This window comes from Cottoperca gobio, chromosome 7 (assembly GCF_900634415.1).
Source record: "Cottoperca gobio chromosome 7, fCotGob3.1, whole genome shotgun sequence".
In the NCBI taxonomy this organism is placed as follows: Eukaryota; Metazoa; Chordata; class Actinopteri; order Perciformes; family Bovichtidae; genus Cottoperca; species Cottoperca gobio.
The window spans coordinates 13,130,361-13,150,512 of record NC_041361.1 but is presented as its reverse complement, the minus strand read 5'-3'; the positions used below and the strand labels follow the sequence as shown (position 1 = coordinate 13,150,512).

The following is a 20,152-nucleotide window of genomic DNA, read 5'->3' as shown; positions in this document are numbered from 1 at the left end:
TACAGCACACTACGTGTATACAGCACACAGCGTGTATACAGCTGCGTGTATACAGCACACTGCGTGTATACAGCACACTGCGTGTATACAGCACACTACGTGTATACAGCACACTGCGTGTATACAGCTGCGTGTATACAGCACACTGCGTGTATACAGCTGCGTGTATACAGCTGCGTGTATACAGCATACTGCGTGTATACAGCACACTGCGTTACAGCACACTGCGTGTATACAGCACACTGAATGTATACAGCACACTGCGTGTATACAGCACACTGCGTGTATACAGCATACTGCATGTATACATACAGCATACTGCATGTATACAGTATACTGCGTGTATACAGTATACTGCGTGTATACAGCATACTGCATGTATACAGCATACTGCGTGTATACAGTATACTGCGTGTATACAGCATACTGCATGTATACAGCATACTGCATGTATACAGCATACTGCATATATACAGCATGTATACAGCATACTGCGTGTATACAGCATACTGTATATATACTGCATGTATACAGCATACTGTATATATACAGCATGTATACAGCATACAGCGTGTATACAGTATACTGCGTGTATACAGCATACTGCATATATACAGCATGTATACAGCATACAGCATGTATACAGCATACTGTATATATACTGCATGTATACAGCATACTGTATATATACAGCATGTATACAGCATACTGTATATATACAGCATGTATACAGCATACAGCGTGTATACAGTATACTGCGTGTATACAGCATACTGCATATATACAGCATGTATACAGCATACAGCATGTATACAGCATACTGTATATATACTGCATGTATACAGCATACTGTATATATACAGCATGTATACAGCATACAGCGTGTATACAGTATACTGCGTGTATACAGCATACTGCATATATACAGCATGTATACAGCATACAGCATGTATACAGCATACAGCATGTATACAGCATACTGTATATATACTGCATGTATACAGCATACTGTATATATACAGCATGTATACAGCATACTGTATATATACTGCATGTATACAGCATACTGTATATATACAGCATGTATACAGCATACAGCGTGTATACAGTATACTGCGTGTATACAGCATACTGCATATATACAGCATGTATACAGCATACTGCATGTATACAGCATACTGTATATATACTGCATGTATACAGCATACTGCATATATACAGCATGTATACAGCACACTGCGTGTATACAGCACACTGCGTGTGCACACTGCGTGTATACAGCACACAGCGTGTATACAGCACACTGCGTGTATACAGCACACTACGTGTATACAGCACACAGCGTGTATACAGCTGCGTGTATACAGCACACTGCGTGTATACAGCACACTGCGTGTATACAGCACACTACGTGTATACAGCACACTGCGTGTATACAGCTGCGTGTATACAGCACACTGCGTGTATACAGCTGCGTGTATACAGCTGCGTGTATACAGCATACTGCGTGTATACAGCACACTGCGTTACAGCACACTGCGTGTATACAGCACACTGAATGTATACAGCACACTGCGTGTATACAGCACACTGCGTGTATACAGCATACTGCATGTATACAGCACACTGCGTGTATACAGCACACTGAATGTATACAGCACACTGCGTGTATACAGCACACTGCGTGTATACAGCGGCTTTGAAAACACTCTTTGAAAAAGGTTTCCAGTGAGAAGTGACATAATTTATACATATAACTGTGTCAAGGACATGTTTCCTTTGTGGGTGACTTTTGTTTTTTCGCACTGTTTCTCATCCCACATGTGGATGTAATAACACGCTCCAACTGGGTCACTTGTGAAAGTTGACATCATAAGGGGGCTTCTGTGCAGTGCAGGTGTGCCCATCGGATTTAGGGAGTCGAGGATTGACCTTGTAAGTAATTAGTGGTAAGTGAAAACATCTCTTTTTAGTTTAAAAAAACAAACAACTGAGAAGCCTGTGGTGACGGGAAAAAGACAGGGGGGGAAACTGAACAATAAAAGAGGTGAAACTCCAATAATGAAGTCCAAAACCGAATAAAGTTCCTCCCGGATCTTTTAGGGGCACTGAATGGCTGCTTTGGGTTTCAGGTCATGCTTGCAATGGATTTTCTGGCTGTTACAGTCACTGAGAACATGCTTCAACTGCCAGGAGCTGGATGAGAAATGGAGCCGTTAGACCTACAGCAGCATAAAACAACTATTTATATCACCGCTGGTTTCACGACTGGATTTATGATTCTTTTAACCTGTCTCTAAAAAGGCACCGCTGTCTGAAGCCCAGACATTGTAAAAACACATTACACTTTGTAGAATTATTTGAAGACGCTGATGGGCACAGATAAAATAAAAGTACAGTAAAGTGCAACAATCTTTATGAGTCTGCCATTGCACTGTATTATACTGAATATATGCATATCAGTAGATTTTAATGGCAATAATAATTCTGTAACTGCATGGCTACATTATGACTCTCACTACTATGACCTCTAATGCTTTTCTTTCAGTGTAACTACGTACGTGTACTTTAGTACAAATTTGAGGTACGCTACATTCAGAGGGAAATATTGGATTTGTTTTTCAAATGTTTGACAGCTTTAGCAAAGATCATTCTTGGCCGTTGTAAATATGAAGCAATATTTTTGATTAAAATATAACGGAATATTTTTAATTTGAAAGTTTATCAAACATAACATGAATATACTTCGTATAAATTGAATGTAAACGAACAATGTTTTATTTTTACTATTCCAAAAAGAGGCTACGCACACGTCCGTATCATTATGACCTCAACTCTGACTAACTTGTTTTATTTATTCACACTCAACATGATAGAAAAACGTTGCATTAAACGATTGAACTTATGTAATAAAATGAGATGGACAATTTACATATAATTAAAAACTACTTCAACATTTTAGGGATAATTGCTGCTGTTACATTACAAATTAAGATACAAAACATATGAAGAGCTTATAAAACATAATGCCTTGTAAACTAATATACACAATTGCAGCTAAAAGGATTAGTCAATTGATGTATTCGCTACTTTTCCTTGTAATTATTTGTAATAGTTTCATTTAATTTCTTTTTTTAGTTTACAAACAATGTGAAAGTGTGACTTTGGGCACTGTGATGACCCATTTCTCATTTACAAGATTAATCAAGAAAATAATGTGCAGATTAATCTGTATTGAAAATAATTATTAGTTGCATATAGTTAAATATAATAGTAATTCACACACACACACACACACACACACACACACACACACACACACACACACACACACACACACACACACACACACACACACACACACTTTTTCTGCATCAAGTACTTATATTTTTAATATAGTATATTTTCCTGATTATATTTACATACTTTTAATTTTCAGTGCAAGATTTGTTATTTGTAAAGGTACTATTTTGAAAATATGGTATTAATACTTCTACTTAAGTTAAATATCTGAATACTTCCACCACTGGTCTCTTTTTATTAGCGTTTGTAAAATCATGATGTCATAAACATGATAAGATATAGATATTATATTTAGCAAATGCTTTATGATTATAATCCAGATTCTTCTGTGTAGAACAACAACACAACATGCTACACTTTTGATACTAGAGTGCCTTTGATTAATTAATTAATGTCTCTACTGCACTTTTATCCCCTTAATTGAATCTGGGGCAACTTTTTACTGCACTGTAACGGCAACTTCACGTCTTGTCTTTGTGCTTTCATTTTCCTTTTTTATTGTGGTTTTAAATGTTGTTCTAACGCATTTCTTCCTCCCATGTAAAACGCTTAGAATTGCCACTGTGTTTGAACGGTGTTACAAATAAACTTGCCTTCCCATGCCGGACACATAGTTTATCACTATATTATAGTGTGGAAAACAGTGGTGGGAGTGACAGACAGTTAGAGTTTTACGCCTCCCGGTGAAAGCTACAATAAATCTTAACCTGCCGCCTACCTGTCAAAGCATAACTGCTCGTCTTTCTACTGACATGGGTTTTTTTTAGAGAACAGCCATACAGACTTGATATTCAATGTAAACAAAGCTAATTCTATAATTGTGTGATGTGGGGCTTGGCAGCAGTAACCTGCTCGCTGACTAGAGTAGACTCGCCTTTGTGCATGCGTTGGTGCCGTCTTGTGTACAGCCATTTCTCGAGCTCACGCCTCATTGCTGCTTTTAATCTAATACATTATCATATGAGATTCATATCCATTCCATTCCCACACTACCCGGTGCCATCTAAAAGGTTCCCTTGTATAAACAGCAAATCCTTATCCTGGAATATAGATCAAAACAGGGAGAATGCAAAAGCACTGATGAAAAAATGGCACGGGAAAAGAGATGGATTTAGTCATGAACTTGAATAAGTGTGTGGAGGGAAATGGCACAGGTTAATAACAGGGATAAATCATATCTTTCTCACAGCTTGGGGCTGCGGCTTGTCGATCCCTCCGTGTCGTTAGTCATCCGCTCTCAAAGACCTGACAAAAATACAAACACATAAATGGAGGAGACAGAAATCTCTGGCAGCAATTCTGACCTTGCTTCTCACGAAATCTACCGAACAAAGTGACTTAGATTCAAAAGCAGATGAAAATACGAGCAACGGTGTTTTGCTCGTATTTTCATAGCATTTTGTCTGTTTTCAGAATAGTTTTCTGTTATTTCTGCAGAGCAAAATGGGGTGTTCATAATGAATACAATGTATTCAACAAAAAACACGTGTTATTCATGAGAACTGCTGTTTTTGTGAGGTAAAGAAACAGCAAAAGACGCCTTGTTTCTCACAAATTCAGCGCAACATTGAAATTGAGACTTCCACAAAAAGTGTGGAGAAAAACATTTTCTTACAGGCGTAGCTATGAAATTACACTTATATGAATACATCTTCACATACTGTATGATTTCATCATGTTCCAAAGCCAGATGCCACCGAGGTCAATACTCCACTCTCCTATTAATTTTGCATGATCAAGGATTCACAGGTAGCGAATTTCACAGCTCATCGTTGCAAAGATTGTGTTTCAAGCAGCGAGTTAGCAGGAAACACAATCGCTCTGAAGAGATGTGATCTCCTCTGGGGTAAACTGAGGTTAATAATGATAAAATGCAGTGGCTTTCTTGTGTCTTGGGGTCAGACTTTGTGTTCTCAAAGTGGTAAGAATCCGCTAAACAGATTCATAAGCCCGATGAAAACTGAGGGATTTATGCGGGCATATAGCCAATACTGAGGAATGTGTGCTGATACAGTAGATGTGTTACATGTACATTTTCTCAGTCGGAACCTTTGTCAGACATATGTATGTGTATATATATATATATATATATATATATATATATATATATATATATATATATACAGAATGACATAGCTGGTAAATACCAGAGCTAATTAACTTAAGGTCATCCTACGACGTATCAAGATGAGATGTCATCATCTGTGAAACATCACCACTGTAATGTTAGATGCTATTAATAGTTCAAATGTAATCGAAGCACGTGCAGCAGCTTCACTTGAGCAGATATAGATACTAGATACTATAGATACAGATACTAGTATAGCTAGTCGGCATTACGTGAGAACAGGATACAGTACATCAATTCAGAACTCAGGCCTTTAGCAGAGATAATGACTTTCAGTCAGTGAAACTGCATCATCCATTATCAAAAGAAAAGTAAGAGAGCTCCATCTAAGATAAAGCAACAGCATGACTATGACCTGGAGAAGGTGTTAATTGACACATTTTTCCCAAGACCTTTAAAAAGGGTATGTATCTATGCCTTCTAAACTGGTTGAAAAGAAATGTCATGCACATTGATTGGTAGCGAGAAGAAGAATGGAGATCAGGCACTAAAGTGTCACAAACTTTTAACAAGCGAGGATAAGATGTAGCTCCAGAAGGATCTTTGAGCCATCACGCCTGCAAGACTTTCCGTCACACAGACTGACATTCACAGTTTCCAAAGAAACACATCTTTGATTTTTGTGGTGAAAATATTAGAGGGGGGTATAAAACAAAACATCATTAAATCTTCAATCAATAGGAAGGATTGTTCATGTTGAAGGTGTGAATGTTTAAAACAGACAGATTACACTTTTAGTTTTGTCTCTTGTCACAGAGAGATTTGACAAAGTGACACACTTGAAGTGGCTTTCCTGAATGTGTTACTTTGAGGTTCCACTTTGCTTCGTGGCGACACACTGTACAGTAGGACTCAACTTGCATCACGTCACACAATACATTTGAGATATGAGAACGAGAAATACAGTGATGTAACCTATATATATATATGTTCCAATAAGTTACTTTCTGCGTGTAATGTTATTGTACTTTTCTCCAGCGCTCTTGGCTTAGTAACATATTTTGTACTTGATGGTTGTTAGGTTTTCAAATTGCCAACCTAAAATTAGCATGCATGTGATGATTGGGATGTATTAGTCTTTGTGACTACACCAAAGAAATGTGATGTGATGCCACATTTGTTTTAACAAAGAGAGAATCACTGAGCATTTAATGAACCACATATCAGTGAGACTTCTGCCACGCCACCTGGTGTATGCTGGTGTGTGATCTCTAAGATGTGTGCGTTACATAAAGATCACGCACAAACATACCAACTAACAAAACACAATGATCTGGGCGCGCCAGATGTTCCTCCTGAGCAGCCACTCTTTTGTTTGCACTACACAAATGTATAATCCGTGAAGATTGCCAGCAACTGTCAACATCAGGATTTGTGACACTATAAATGGGTGGTGTTGGAAAACAACACATGGATCCACAGCCTCACACTCAAACTGGATCACATGCTCCAACACTTTCGGCAATTCGGCACATTTTTCTTTCAAGCAACAGCTTCCATTTATTGCAGATCCCTTTCCTTCACAACAACTGTTCTACAAATCCATATATTCTTCGTCTACATGCGTACTATTTCAAAATATGTGCCATTTTAATTTTTCGAATAGTCATTGGATTTGTTTGTGTTTCTGGAAAACGTCAAATAAGCCCCAAAATATAAAACTATTTCTTGTTGGCAGTCTTCATGTTGTGGTTCATATGGAAAAAACATAAGAATTAAAGTCAAATGGAGCAGCTTGAATTGCCCAGTGTGAAGAAGCTCAAATGAGACAGCAATGAAAAGAGTGACAAAGTGAGTTAAATCCTATGCAGTGGTGTTTGATTAAACAAATGAGACGAATAAGATGGCAAACAGACTGCCTGTTCTTTTCCAAGCCGCCGTTTCAGCTCACGCATATCAATGAGGAGGTGGTAGGGGGTTATTTTATAGTTGATAGTTGATAATGCCCCCCTGTTTGTCTTCATGTGGAGATGGAGAGATGTTTACGCTTACAGCTACAGAGCTCGAGCATCACACCCAGCAACCCGACACAGACAGAGGCATAAAGGATAAAGACAGCGAGAGGAAGAGCTTGAGTTATATTTGTAAGCAATGCCTGTAGCAGGGGCACAGAGACACAAATAAACACAGGCGCTCGCACACACGCGGACAACAGAGTGCGTGTTAATGCAAGCCACGGTGCGTGGGCCATGCCCTTCTTGTGACGCCAGCTCAGTGGACACACAGCATGCAAGAGTCATCGCTGGCTGCCATTTATAATTACCATAATGAATGTAAAGGCCTGGACACACAGTCACTATCGCAAAAGAAAGAAATAGCCCACAAGCATTCACAAGATAACAATACTGACTGCTGTATTCTTGAAATAAACATTACACAAGTCAGGTTTGTGGAAATGTGGCATACAAAGATTCCTTCTCAATAACGTTGCCATCTTATTGACATTCTGTTTATTATTCATAGTCAGCTCTTCTGAACTAATGATGATGGAAAAGCATCTAGAATATAAAATATATTGTGCATGCTTAAATTTACAAAACTTGTATCTCTTCTCAAATGCTGAGATATTACCTCTGGGCTCCACAGGACATGCCTGCAATTGCCCTGCCAATGCTTTTCAAAGTGTAAATAATCTTGAAGCTTCACAGATTTTACAGCATTGTTGAATAATGCATGCTTGAAATTACAGTTGGCCAGATAGCCACCTCTGTTGTATCAGGGCATTATCTCTCTCGCTCGCTCCCTCTCTCGCTCTCTCTCGCTCCCTCTCTCTCTCTCCCTCTCCGATTGATCGCAGCCCATAATTCCCTCTGTCTAAAAAGTGGGATGTCACAGAGAGGACTCCGATAAGAGATTTCTGCTTTGTCACCCTTCGAAAAAAGCCCCTCTATCTGTGATCGCAATGCAAGCGGAAATTGCACAACTACACCAATCCAAGAGTGTAAGGTTTAGAAATAACCCCTCAGAATAAATACATAATGTTGCTGCAGGGCATTTCCTCTCGTTTTAACCAACCTGTTGTCCTTGTTTACTATAGATTGATTAACAAGAGACTTTTCTCCAGGTGATTTCCACAACTTCCTGCTGCAAGAGGTCCATAAACAAACCTAAAACTTACCACTGAGGGCAGATCATGAGCAACTCAAATAAGTGGGAGCTTGAAACTATCCAATGCTGTAAAGTATTGATTCTTCTGTGACTTTTATTTTCATTTTTCATCTACACTTTGAAAGTGAAAAAGAGTTTAATTAGTTTGGCTGAATGATTATATTTCAGCAACATCTTCAATGATATTTCTCCTAAAATTATATTCATAATTAATTGCTTTCCAAGCAGCCATGCTTGAGAAGTCCTCCTCTTTGTTATTAGCAAACAATGTATTTGCAGTATTGTCTTCCACCTAAAATGTAGAAAGCAGCTTTATACGTTTAGTCCATCGTGACATTCAGAAAAGCTTGTTTACAGATGGAGAACAGACTTGAAACTATAATTTAAAGTTTTAATCCTTAGGATTTTCCTGAAATAGTTTGTGGTCTGCCTTTTGCAAACACTGTATTTGTGCCAGAAGTTTGCACTAACAGCGATATGCAGCTACAAAGCAAGACATAAGTCATATTTGAATACGTTTTTAACCGGTGGCCAGTTTTAAATATTGCATATAACAAGAAGGAAAGAAAGAAAGAAGCAAGGTAACCAACTCATTTCACTGTGCTCTGCTGTTGTGTGGGAAACTACACTGAATAATGTGCCAATTATTCAGGGTATCATTTTGAAAACATTCTCTCCCATTTGTTACTGTAACTGAACTATTGAAAATAATTTGTTGACACTACGTGAAGGAATACATGATGTCCCTGTGACCAAAGTAGTGAGGAAGATTTCTAATTGTACTGAAAGTTCTGGAAAGTGTTCCCTCTGCTCTGCACAACAGAAAAGAGAGCAGCACAGTACAGACAACACATTTCTCTGATAGCGCTGTGGTTTTATGACCTGCTGTGTTGTTTTCTGATTATTCTCCACTCAGTGGCATGGATGCTTTCCAAAAACGGTATATACCGCTGAGCTACCTACTGTCCGGGGAGAAAGAAACACATGGTCTTTCAATAAAAGATAATAGAAATGACAATAAGATTTACCATCTTCATTCATCTTCTTCATTACCATGTTCAAGATACTGGGAATAAGCCGACCCACAAGCCTCACCAGGTCTAGTGGAATATAGGTTATGAAAGGCAGCTGGTAATTCATTACATTTAATAGGATGCTACACTGCATTGTGCTTCAAGGGTGCTATTTATTCAGTCTTTGATAAGAGTTATAAAATCTAGGCTACTCCCTGTGAGTTCCACTGTGACTCTTACGCAGCAAAATCTCTGAAGAACTCCCTCGCAAAAAAAAAGACAAATATTCTTATTGTACAATAAATCAAATATACTGCATGCTTACACAATAAAACAAAAATAGATACTTTCCATATTGCAAACTGAGCTTATTTCTCTGTCTCAGTGTGTGGTGCCAGAGAGCAATGCGAACGCAAGTAGCCCCTTCTTGTTTCCTCCAGCACTCAGCAGCAGACAGGAGAAAATTGGTCTCTTAGGACAAAAGCAGCATTAATGTACTGTAACTAAAAAAAGGTGTAAAGTTTCTTCCCAATGACATGACCCAGTCGAGGTGCTAGCAACTAACGCATAAAGGGAGCGCCTTCTCCTGGAGCTTTGAATGGTGCCTGAACACACTCCCTCCGTTCAGGCATCATCACAAATTAATGATTACACCATCTAGGTGCGAGAGTAGAGCTCTTTACTGGAGCAAGAAGCGCTCAGGGGGCGAGAAGTCAATGATATTGTACCTCATGATCTTTCCTTCATGTCCTGGCATGGTCTGTTGGCTTAGCATCGGGGTTTATGTGTGCCAACCAGTGCAGAGTCACAAAAACACCATGTTCATTAAGTGTTTATACACACTCCTCATTCGTCTTCAGGGCACTTTTTCTATGCGCCAATCAATAAAGAGGGAGGAATGACTCACTGACAGAAAATTGCTGTCTCGGGCGTGCAAATATGTCCATCCGCATGCAGCAAATGGCATATAGAAAAGACTGAATTTCACACTCTGTCTTCTATAGAGCCGAATTAGGCCCCATCACAGCTGAATAAGTATGATGGGAAAGGACAGTGAGAGGCTTTCTAGTAATCGTGCATGTCAGGGAAGATTTCTCTCAGGCAGAAAATGTGGAGTTAAGAAGAAGGGTGTAGTGTGAATAAACGAGGTAGGCAGGACTTGATGGATTCCAGAGGAGGATGACTGACCACTAATTGAGGAAGAGGCGCCCCTGCTGTGTCTCATTGCATGTCGCCAAGACAATGGAGGGCAAATTAGGTTTCTTGAAGTCATACGGGGGGATACAAGGTGTGATGAAGTATAATGGAGGCAAATGAAATGAGGTGATTGAGGCTGAAAGATGCAGAGGACACAGCTCCTTAGGGAAGCTTGCAACCACTGGAGTGTGAAAAGTTATAAGAATTTAGATATTATGAGCCCAGACAAGTCAAACTCTGTGTCCCTAACTTCTTATCATGGACAGTAGCAAATCCAACATTACAGGTAGAGTTTGACATGAAAGCCAGTTCACACAATGTCAACAGGGTGGGTGAACCATAAATATCTCATTGTGTGTGTGTGTGTGTGTGTGGGTGTGTGTGTGTGTGTGTGTGTGTGTGTGTGTGTGTGTGTGGGTGTGTGTGTGTGTGTTTCTATAGCCCCAAACATGTCTCAGTGGGCTTTACTGGCTTCAAACATTAACAGGTCCTGACCCAATACGCAATAAGTGGAACATGGCAATTGTAAAAAATGAACAAAGTACAATGCTATTATAATTAAACAATAGAATGACAATAGTTCAACAATACCAAAATGTAGTGAAAAAACTACAAAAAGTTCATAGAAGAAATGAGTCCAAAATCTTTATTATTTATCTGAGGCTTTTTTACAACATTATATGAAACTGTTGTCTGATCTTACGCAGCTGTGCTAAAGGTTTGATTAGATTTAGGCACAAAAATGGCATGAAAACCACCACACCATCAAGCCATGGATAGATGCACTTTGCAGCCTGAGCATACAACTGATGATCAATTATAAATATACGATCTCCTTCCTGTGTATACTGTAGCTTCACTATAATTAACCAGAAAAAGGACAACACCAGGACAATTAAACACAATTTACAGACAATAAATAAAAAGAGCTATACATCCGTGTGCAACAAGCACGGACACTTTTTATAGAATCAACTGCAGAATAAAACGTCACCAAAGCAGACAACACAAAGCAGACATGTAGGCTATGATATAATAGTATTAACTCTACAAACACACACACCAGCTATAAGCAAAGGAGCAACTGTACTACAGTGCACTCTGCACGCACACAATGTGGTTGCTGACGCCCTGCTCTGTACAGCGAATTACAGTTATCATGTTGTTGTTGTACTCACCTGTCTGAACGTCATTTTTGCGAGTACCACAAAGTCCTCCTCAATCTGCTTCAACCTCTCTGCTTGTTTATTCCTTGGGCATAATATATCCAGACACTCAGCCTGTCCACGTCTTTAAACATGTCGAGGCTCTGCAGTCACAATAGAAAGGCCTCACACACCTCCCTGGAGATACAAGTTCATGTAAACGTAGACCTGGAGGATTCACCGTTAGCATTTAGCATGTTAGCCAGATGCAGAATACACCTGCAGCAACATTTGGTATGTTTGATTTGGGTTACTCGCATGCTGGCCAGCTTGTGCCCATCAGTGATTCATTAAGGTAGATGCAGCCTTTTTGTTTTTTTTAAACTATACCGATGTACAACAATGCCAATGCTAACCATAACTCATAACTCATCCTTAGTTTTATTGCATTGTTGTGCATTTTTTGTACTGTTTACTAACTACAAGCCCCCGCAACCGATCCCCCCCCCACCCCCTCCTGAGGGTCTGCCAGTGGACGTTAAGACTGAACATGTATAATTCCCGGAGTCTATAATTTTGCTCTTTCTTCTGTTCTGTTCTCACACAGTTTATCATGACTAATGAAATGTAAATGCAAACGTAAACCAGTAAAACACAACTACATTTTAGCTCATTTTCCAACAAAACTTCTTCTTCTTCTTCTACTTCTTCTTCGTTTTTGAGGTTTATTGGCGGTTGGCAAACAATGATTTGGTAAATCCCGCCATCAACTGGTATGAAGTATGGATCAGAATGGCTTATACAATATATCAATAAAAACACTTCATATCTTCTCAATCGTATTGGTTTGTCTAAGATACTAAAATAGTAATTGAAAACACTCAATGAGCTCTTTTGTAGAATATCTGTCAGATCAAACTGTACTTTTATCTTTCTGTGGTTTTAAATCAAATGCCTTCTTTCTTCCTTTCCAAAACCTCTGACAGATAGCTGACTTCAACAACTAAGCCATAAATTATGGCTGTCACAGCCACGTGCATCACTTTATAGTGTCTCCTGGAAACAGTTTCAGTTTGCAGAGCACTTCAAATTCAAATTCAAATTTCAAATTTATTTGTATAGCCCAATATCACAAATTATACATTTGTCTCAGTGTGCTTTACAGACTGTACAGGATACGACACCCTCTGTCCTTAGACCCTCACATCGCACAAGGAAAAACTTCCTAAAAGAAACCCCAAAATTAAAGGGGGAAAAATGGAAGAAACCTCAGGGAGAGCAACTGAGGAGGGATCCCTCTCCCAGGACGGACAGACGTGCAATAGATGTCGTGTGTACAGGATAAACAACATAGTACAAATACAACATTTGACAGAAATTATGTTGTGTTGGAAAAAAAAGAAATAGAAAGTTTGATGAATCCAGGAAAATGTCAATAAGGCTTCCCGGTGTCCAGCAGGACCAGGTCAGCAGGCGCTGTCACGATTCATGATCCTGACATAAACTTTATCAGTGGCAACCTGCCACATGAGAGACAGACACTCCGGGGATGATACCCCGGATGGTGAGTTAGTAACATACATTTACATAAATGCATACAGATAGAGAGGGAGAAGAAGAGAGAGGGAGAGAAGGAAGAGAGCAGGGAGGTGTCCCCCGGCAGTCTAAGCCTATAGCAGCATAACTAGGGGCTGATCCAGGGCAAACCTGAGCCAGCCCTAACTATAAGCTTTATCAAAAAGGAAAGTCTTTAGCCTACTCTTAAATGTGGAGAGTGTGTCTGCCTCCCGAACACAAACTGGAAGCTGGTTCCACTGGAGAGGAGCTTGATAGCTGAAGGCTCTGGCTCCCATTGTACTCTTAGAGACTCTAGGAACCACAAGTAACCCTGCAGTCTGGGAGCGTAATGCTCTAGTTGGTTTATAAGGTACTATGAGATCTTTAAGATATGCTGGAGCCTGACCTTTAATTGATTTGTAAGTCAGGAGAAGGATTTTGAATTCTATTCTGTATTTTACCGGGAGCCAGTGCAGTGCAGCTAATACAGGAGTAATATGATCCCGTTTCCTAGTTCTAGTCAATACACGTGCCGCTGCATTTTGGATCAACTGAAGAGTCTTAAGCGACTTTTTAGGACAACCTGATAACAATGAGTTGCAGTAATCCAGCCTTGAAGTAACAAATGCATGGACTAGTTTTTCTGCATCATTTTGAGACAGGATGTGTCTTATTTTTGCAATGTTACGTAGATGAAAGAAGGCAGTCCTTGAGATTTGTTTTATGTGGGAGTTAAACGACAGATCTTGATCAAAGATGACGCCAAGATTCCTTACAGTGGTGCTGGAGGCCAAGTTAATGCCATCCAGAGCTTCTATGTCATTAGAAAATGCGTTTCGGAGGCGTTTAGGGCCAAGTATAATAACTTCAGTTTTGTCTGTGTTTAACATCAAAAAGTTGCTAGACATCCAAGTTTTTATGTCCTTAAGGCATGCTTGAAGTTTAGCCAATTGATTGGTTTCATCTGGTTTAATTGATAGATATAATTGGGTATCATCCGCATAACAATGAAAGTTTATAGAGTGGTTCCTTATAATATTGCCCAAAGGAAGCATATATAAGGTGAATAGAATCGGTCCAAGTACAGAACCCTGCGGAACTCCAAGACTGACTTTGGCTGTCATGGAGGATTTATCGTTAACAAGTACAAATTGAGATCGCTCAGATAAGTAGGACTTGAACCAGCTTAGTGCGGTTCCTTTTATGCCAACACAATGTTCCAGTCTCTGTAGTAGAATGTCATGATCAACAGTGTCGAAAGCAGCACTGAGGTCTAACAAGACAAGAACAGAGACAAGTCCTTTGTCTGATGCCAACAGAAGGTCATTGGTAACTTTCACCAGTGCCGTCTCTGTGCTATGATGAACTCTAAATCCAGATTGAAAAACCTCAAATAAACTATTATTATGTAAAAAGTCACACAACTGTTTTGCGACTGCTTTCTCAAGGATTTTAGCGAGAAAGGGTAGGTTAGATATCGGCCTATAGTTGGCTAAAACCTCTGGATCAAGACTAGGCTTTTTAAGAAGTGGTTTTATTACAGCTACTTTAAAGGATTTTAGTACGTAGCCAGATAATAGAGACAGGTTGATCATATTTAATAACGAAGTGTTAATTAAGGGTAAAACTTCTTTAAACAGTTTAGTTGGAATCGGGTCCAAAAGACAGGTTGATGGTTTAGACGATGAGATTGTTGAAGTTAGTTGGTTAAGGATTGATTGGAGTAAAAGAGTCGAGATATATTTCAGGAGTTACAGATGTTTTTAAAATTCCAACAGTTGAAGTTAAGTCATTACCAATTGAGGTCAGGAGGAGATTAATTTTGTCTCTAATAATTATAATTTTATCGTTAAAGAAACTCATAAAGTCGTCACTACTGAGAGATATAGGAACAGAAGGCTCTGTAGAGCTGTGGCTCTCTGTCAGCCTGGCTACAGTGCTGAAAAGAAACCTGGGGTTGTTCTTATTTTCTTCTATTAAGGAAGAGTAATAAGCTGCTCTGGCATTACGGAGAGCCTTCTTATACGTTTTAAGATGATCTAACCAGACTAAACGAGATTCTTCCAATTTAGTGGAACGCCATTTACTTTCAAGATTTCTCGACTTTTGTTTTAGTTTGCGGATTTGTAAATTAAGCCATGGAGCTTTCTTTTTCTGTTTTATGATCTTTTTCTTTAGAGGAGCGACAGAGTCGAGTGTTATTCGCAGTGAGGCTGCAGCGCTATCAACAAGATGATTAATTTGGGAGGGACTAAAGTTAGCATTGGAGTCCTCCATTATATTGATATTGAGTTCTGGTATTGAATTAAGTGCTGATGGAATCACTTCCTTAAATTTAGTCACAGCACTTTCAGATAAACATCGAGCGTAGGATATTTTGCCTACTGGCTTGTAGTCCAGTAACAGGACTTCAAAAGTTATTAAAAAATGGTCTGATAAAAGAGGATTATGTGGACACACTGATAAACTTTCAATTTCAACACCATATCCCAGAACAAGGTCCAGAGTGTGGTTTAAACAGTGAGTTGGTTCATGTACATTTTGACTGAACCCAATTGAATCTAATATTGAGATAAATGCATTATTAAGGCTGTCACTATCAACATCCACATGAATATTAAAGTCACCTACAATAATTACTTTATCTGTTTTAAGGACTAAATTTGATAAAAATTCTGAGAATTCAGATAGAAATTCAGAATACGGACCAGGAGGGCGGTACACAGTAACAAATAAAACTGGCTTTATTGTTTTCCATGTTGGGTTTGAGAGCGTAAGAACAAGGCTTTCAAAAGAGTTATATTTTAGTTTAGGCTTAGGATTGATCAAGAGGTTTGAGTCAAATATGGCCGCAACTCCACCTCCTCGGCCAGTACCTCGAGGAATGTGAGTATTAATATGACCAGGTGGAGTAGATTCATTTAGACTGACATATTCTTCATGTCTCAGCCAGGTTTCAGTGAGACAAAATAAATCAATCTTATTATCTGATATTAAATCATTTACCAATCCAGCTTTCGTTGATAAAGATCTGATGTTTAAGAGCCCACATTTAATTTTTTGATTTAGTTGCACTTTTGCAGCGGTGGTGTTTATTTTAATTAGGTTTTCATGTATAACTCCTCTTCTGCTAACCATAGACTTGATTAGTTTCAGTGGTCGTGGGGCAGACACAGTCACTATGGGGATTTGAGTGGGTGACTGCCCGGAAAGAAGCACAGAGAAGTGTGTAAGACTACAACTCTTTGTCCTGGTCTCAACTCTGGGTTGTCATGGATTAGGTCCACTAATAGACTGTGTAATATTATTGGATATGAGATCTGCTCCAGCCAAAGTAGGATGGATGCCGTCACTCCTAATCAGACCAGGTCTTCCCCAGAAAGTCCGCCAATTGTCTACGAAGCCCACATCATTATCTGGACACCACCGTGAGAGCCAGCGACGGAATGATGACATGCGGCTAAACATGTCATCATTCAAAAGATTTGGCAGAGGACCAGAGAAAACTACGGAGTCCGACATTGTTTTGGCAAATGTACACACCGACTCCACATTAACTTTAGTACACTCCGATTGACGCAATCGCGTGTCATTACCGCCGACGTGAATAACAATCTTACTGTATTTACGTTTAGCCTTAGCCAGCAGTTTCAAATGTGCTTCTATGTCGCCCGCTCTGGCCCCCGGAATGCACGTGACTGTCGTCGCTGGTGTCTCAAAATGAACGTATCTCAAAATTGAGCTACCGATAACCAGAGTTGGCTTCTCAGCTGGTGTGTCACTGAGTGGGGAGAATCTGTTAGAAACAGCAAGCGGTTGGTGGTGAACCGTGGGCTTCTGATAACACTTCTTTCGGACAGTCACCCAGTCTCCCGGCTGCTCGGGTCCCGCCGGGGGACGGCTAACAGGAGATACCACTGGTCGACCCGCACCGACTATAGGGGGCTTGCTAACAGCTACACTTGCTAACCGCTGACTAGCCATGGTGCGGAGCCGCTCATCTATCCCTCTAAAACTCGCCTCCAACCCTGCATATAAACTACATTTAATACACGTACCATTATCACTAAAGGAGGCCGAGCAATAGCTAAACATGAAACACACCGAGCAGGAGAGAGCAGAAGAGGGAGATGCCATCGCTAGCTGCCGAGCTGCAGCAGCTAACGTTAGCAGAGCCGAACGGAGCGTAAAGAATTGAGGATTTAGCGAGAGTCGCTAAGAGAAGGAGGATAAGGAGAGAGTTGTAAGTGCTTAGGAAGTACAAGTATAGGTTTAGATAGATGACAGGTAATTAGCCGATGTGATCAAGAATATAACAACATTAACTGGGTTAAGCTGGAGCTGCCGAAGTATGCTACCAACAACACAGAAACATTAACAATCGGAAATGACGCGCTTACCGTAACCGGAGTTTAGTTAGTTTACTTCTCTATGTGCAGCTGTGTGTTGGTGAAGATAACATTTTCTGATATTCTTAATATCCACATTGAACCTGATTCTGTCTTAAAGCTGGGATAGCGAACTTTGGAGCAAGATTAAGCTAGATTTTGAAAGTATCCAACTTTCAAAATCCCAGCCCCTCCCTTCAGGCCTTTCTCCAAAGCCATTGCCCCAAAACACATGAAGAACTTCCCGACTATTGTCATCGACATTGTTGTCATCACTAACCGTACCTCAATGAGTGACCAGAGTGTGTGTAGGAAGGTCTTTCCTATGGTCTGATTACAGCTAAAAAAATTAATACAATTATAATGTTGACTTTCTGGAAGAAGAAGAAGAAGAAGAAGAAGAAGAAGAAGAAGAAGAAGAAGAAGAAGAAGAAGAAGAAGAAGAAGAAGAAGAAGAAGAAGAAGAAGAACTGAACTCAATGAACTGACTGATACCCTTTACTCTCTCTGAAGGATTAGGGTCACACATGAATAAGATGGCTGCCCTTCGTCTGTTATCTAAGAAACCACCCATGGTGGACATTCCTTATCACTTTTCACCTTTTGCTGTGTGACGGCCCCTGCTTAACCTGTCTTGTGTCAGTAACTGTGTTGATTCTGTTTAAAGGGTCAGTGGAGCTGATGGCAGTATTCGGTCTGATCTGGAGCACCTGGGCGCAGCGCACCTCAGGACCATAAAAGGCCAGCATCCGCGATGCTGCTCTCTCCCCCTGCCTGAGCCAGGAAACCCTGTTGTTTTGGCTTTGTCTTTTGGTTGCATAAACTTGTTTCGCAACTTATGTCCTGTTTTGCAAACAAATCGCTTAAATATTTTGGCATTTGGTGTCCTTATCGTTTGTTTGTCCTGCCCTAGAGCCGGGGTTGTGACAAATTGGGGGCTCGTTCCGTGTTGTTACGTGGTTAACTGTGAGTATGGGACCCGGCTGATGTTTTTTGTTTTGCTGTTGCCGGTAGCGGTAAACATTCGTTGTTCGGTAGCGTTTAGGAAGAGGACACTCTTGGTTTGGTTGAACAGGATAATTTGGATGATCTGTTGGGCTTGTCAGTATGATTTTGTTTGATGTGTAACTGTTGTAGGTTATTCTTATTTGGACTGTGGAGAGTTGTGGCCGAGGGTTGTGACAGCTGTTATGATTTCTCATCCTAACCTTTATTGTCATGAACTGAGCAGTAGGGAGGGATGGAGGGTGGGCATGTTAAGAGTATATGCATGGGCCGCCCTGATAGCTCACCTGGTAGAGCGTGCTGGCCACGTTCTAAAGCCGAGTCCCTATCGCACAACATGCTGCCCTTTGCTGAATGTGTCCCCTCTCTCGCCCCATTTGAAATCTAACTTCTGAACTATAAATAAAGCCAACAAGTAAATTAAAGAGCATATGTATTATATAGCATGTGTGTGTATTTCTGTTGGATATTATCTGTTGTAATCGCTTTGTTTTTCTTACATTAAAAATGTAGGTCTTTCTTGTATCCTACATCTTGAAACCCTCCTTAAATAAAGCATACTTACGAAAAAATGGTGAAGATGTTTTCTTAATTTGCAGTGCGTTGAGCTCTCAGGGTCGACGTTAACATGCTCATAAAAACAGGTGGATGGAAACACTTAACGTATATAAAGCACCAAACAGAGAGAAGAGCAGCAGAGACTCCTGGGAGTAGAGAAGACACAACTGGTCTGCAAAATAATATTACAAGTTCCATAATTAGTTAATTATGGGTTGTTTACATAAACACAACATACTTTAATTATATAATTGTAGACGAACATTTTGGCATCCGTCTTGTATCCCCCAGATCTCAAAGTGCTTTGCTGTCCGTGCTCTAACCCCCAATACTCTGTGGTCAGTTGCTGCCATTTATTTGAGAGTTCAGTTGTTCCAAAACATTACAAATTAATGTCCACATGTAGCAGCAGTGCAGCAGCATTTTACAGAGAGATCAACTAAAGGCACGTTTGTCTATGCAATAATATCCAAGCTGTAGTACCAACACAACATGGTTCACTGCTACCATTATCAGCTTGAGCTTTTAACAGATAGAAGTATTTGAAATGTGCATTCAGGAGACGTCATGATTATTATAAAGATAATAAAGAAAGACAGTGAGAGATAGAAAACCCCACTAAACACATAATACCCATCTGTGCTTATTGCTCAAGTGTGTGTGTGTGTGTGTGTGTGTGTGTGTGTGTGTGTGTGTGTGTGTGTGTGTGTGTGTGTGTGTGTGTGTGTGTGTGTGTGTGTGTGTGCTCAG

At 39.9% G+C, this 20,152-nt stretch overlaps 1 protein-coding gene across 1 annotated transcript in view; it reads right to left on the bottom strand.

Moving 5' to 3' along the window:
• The window catches only part of cntn3a.1 (contactin 3a, tandem duplicate 1), a 115,656-nt gene extending 97,724 nt beyond the window's left edge, over nt 1–17,932 (bottom strand). Inside the window, exon 1 of the mRNA XM_029436214.1 lies at nt 17,852–17,932. The gene's annotated coding sequence lies outside the window, so the exon portion shown is untranslated. The remainder of the gene's footprint in view (nt 1–17,851) is intronic.
• Nucleotides 17,933–20,152: the final 2,220 nt, after the last annotated feature.